Source organism: Grampus griseus (genome assembly GCF_964374135.1).
Source record: "Grampus griseus genome assembly, chromosome: 8".
Taxonomy (NCBI): domain Eukaryota; kingdom Metazoa; phylum Chordata; class Mammalia; order Artiodactyla; family Delphinidae; genus Grampus; species Grampus griseus.
In genome coordinates this window covers 37,606,890-37,610,508 of record NC_139002.1, presented here as the reverse complement: position 1 = coordinate 37,610,508, position 3,619 = coordinate 37,606,890, and positions in this window count along the sequence as shown.

Sequence of the window (3,619 nt, the reverse complement as noted above, 5' to 3'; positions counted from 1 at the left end):
CGCGCGCAGCTCAGCCTCCGCCTCGGCTCCGGGGCGGGGGAGAAGGCTGGGGAAATTCCCCAACCTCTAGTCGACTACTTCACCAGCTCGAAATGTTGAAGAAATTCCCGGCCAGGGGATGTATTTTCCCTTCCAGACCTCCGTTACGCCCCCCTGAGGATGTCATTTTCATTTTTCAGTATGTTGTCCATGACACCCCAGAGCACCCTAGCGAGAGCTGAGTGAGCACGGAGGAGATGTTCAAGAGTGTCACAGGGAGACGTAGGGTGTGTGCGCGTTGCGGGAGGGGGGAGGAGGGAGAGGAGAAGAAATCACATCATTAGCTCCTAAAGGACAGGCCGGTGTCTATCTACCTGCCCGCCTGCTTTGTACGTCTCTGGATAAGTCAATCTGGGTGATCATAAGCATATCAGTAAGAATAACTAAAATAGTTTACCATGATGAAATTACCAATACCAGTTCCAGAAAGGAAAAAAAAAAAAAAGATTTCTTTGAAAATACAAGATTGCCTATGACAGACCTAATGCAAGATCTGGGGTCTCCATAGCTGTCTGATTTACATATAGAATGAGGAAAATCATTATGTAGCAGTCGAGTTTCAAAAAGTTTACTAACACAGACCAGATAGATCTCTGACACAGACTGTTGTCCCCTCATCTTCAGATAATCCTACCTTTAAGACCTCAAAATGTATATTGGATTCTGCTTATTATTATCAATTATGGAGAATAAATTAAGGTGAGTGCAAGATTGGTATAGTCAGGTCCATAAATATTCTGTGTATCCTAACTTGGAAGTCGTTTGGATTTGAGGTCTCAAGCAATGGGGCTGTGTTAATTTAAACCAACTCTGGCATCTCAGTAACATGGTGCTGCTTCAAACTGAGCTGTGGATAGAAGTGAATGGGTAAGATCAATGCGAACATTTTAAGGCTGGATTTATCTACAATTTAGTTCTCGATAGGCTGGCCTACATTAGTTCATTTTATTTTCACAAATCCTGGAATGCTACTTTGGAATTTGGGACAAGTGCATTCTGATGGAATATAACTTTACTTCTCGTTGGAACATACTTCTTTCTGTCCCTTCCAAGGCTAAGTTCCTCACCACTCATGGAGAAAGGCAGAAACATATCTTTGTTAGGTATGCAAATTTGTACGCAGAACTCTCTCATGAGGTGTCATTAAAAAGTGAAGGAGTTTTGATCATTTTATATTTGATTTTTAAAAAGGTGTATTCATTAGACATTATCTTCTTTCTATTACTACCGGAACTTTATATTCAGCAATCATACTTGATGAAAGAGAAAAAATTCAATATTTACATTAAAATTTACTGTTCACTCTACCGTCCTGCAGTAACACGGGTTTTGATTAATAACAGAGTTTTTGGTCAAATCCACTATTCCTAAATGACATAAACTTTGAATTCTAAGCTAGGCAAGGACACACCTTAAAAACTTGTCAAACAATAATACATTTTCATACTATATTCTAGTGTTGTAGGACACTCCTTTACGTTGTCTTTTGTACAAATTTACCCTTTACAGCCATTTAATTTCAAGCTGACATCATCATCCACAACCTCATTTCCATTCACATCAGTTACTGTTTATTTACAGTCACTGTTTCAGGCACAGCACTTCACATATATCTCCTTTAATCCACCAGCTATCCTGAGGGAGAGGTATTATTAACCCCATTTATAAATGAGGAAACTGAGGCTTACTGAAATTAAACTACTTAAGCTAACTAGGAAGTAACACATCAGGACTCAAACTCAAGGCTGATTTCAAACCTATATTCTCTTAACCACTGGACTTGCTGCCTCAGTATCAAGTGTGAAAAGAGTTACAGGGAAACCAGACTATACCCAAAATAGCTCAAGGGCTGCAATTACACCTCAATCAACATGCTGGAGTCTAAGCAAGTCCTATAATACCTCCAAGAAATGAGTAGTGAATAGAACTACTCATCTGAGTATGAGAGCAGACAAGTGAGAAAATATGGTCAATTACATACAGCTGCCAATAAAATAAACATTTCTCTTTTTCGTTGTCTTTCCCTTTTATGGAACTGTTCCCTCTTTTATATCTCTAAAGCTTCTGTAATAGCTCTATGGATTTTTTTTTAAAGCATTAGTTCCTTTTTATTTGTCCATCTGTGTTCCTCATCATCTCTACTATCCATAGTTACCTAACACAAAGAATTTAACACTATAGTAATAAATGCCCAGACCTAAAAAGTTCATAGACATGTGAGATTTATAAGTTTACAAACTATTTTTTGTGTTATATAGAATCAATGATATCAATGATGATGATGATGATAAAATAATACAGTATGTCATAATACCTGCAAAAGTTAATTCTAATTTTTCAACATTTCTATTTTCTTCTAGACTACTTGCTTTTGGCCCCATGATCCATGCTAATTCTCATTTCCTGACAGCCTGTCTCTTTGCCATACTTTTGGTGTTATCATGTACATAAAAGCCTCTTGTACTCTCCAAACACCTACTGAAGAAGCTTGCCCGGTTGCAGTGACCTTAGACATCAGCAAAGCTACCTATTAGCATTTCCTGACCAACAGTCAGAATGCTGTACTAATAGGAAAAATGCTTCAAGCCAACACGATGCCTGATCTAGGAACTGGGTCAGCTGCCATCATAAGTCCCTAAAATCATTAGTGCTTTCATTTTTACAAATTAAATGCATGCTATTTAAAAGAATAAATTAATTTTTAAAACTTTCAGTTGGAACTCTCACTCTTCAGCTGGCTCAAGCTTGTCTGTAGTGTCACATACAAGAAGTGATGCTTCCCGGGTCATCAGAGATACTTTAGAGATCATTCCCTTGCTTTTCTTGGACTTCTTTTTTAACAAATCATTCATGATCCTTCACCCTTCCCACTTGACTATCACTTTTCCTCTAAACTCTGCCTTGCATCGTTTTGGACACTCACTTCAACTTTCAACTGTGGCTTCATATAGTTAAGGATTATTCCCATATGACAGAAAAATAAGAATAATAGAGATATGTGACTGAAATTTCTATTTCACACTTTTAAAAAGGTATGCACTCCTCACATGAAACATCAGCATCAGTATTCTCACAACTTTGTAAGCTCTTTCTCCCTGTTTTGTTTACAATGATAATAGGGATAATTTTGGAAAATTAATTGCAGAAAATATTAAGTAATCTCTACGTAAGGACTTAATAAAATGCAATTTTTAATGTATGCAGTTTGTTATGAAGTCCATTCCATGAACCACATAACAGATGAAGCTAGGTTCAACCAACACTTCAAGTAAGAAACAAGTATCTAAAATTCCACAGGGGACGCAAGAGGGAGGAGATATGGGGATATATGTATATGTAGAGCTGATTCACCTTGTTATACAACAGAAACTAACACACCATTGTAAAGCAATTATACTCCAATAAAGATGTAAAAAATAAATAAATAAATAAAATTCCACAGGGAACTGGATCCTATGAGAATACCACTTTTAAGAATTAAAGATACAGAATAGACATGGTCCATTTGTTCACTCTGAAACCATTTTACTTTATTATTTACTTTATTATATTTATATTAAGTGAAAATGTAGATGTACAA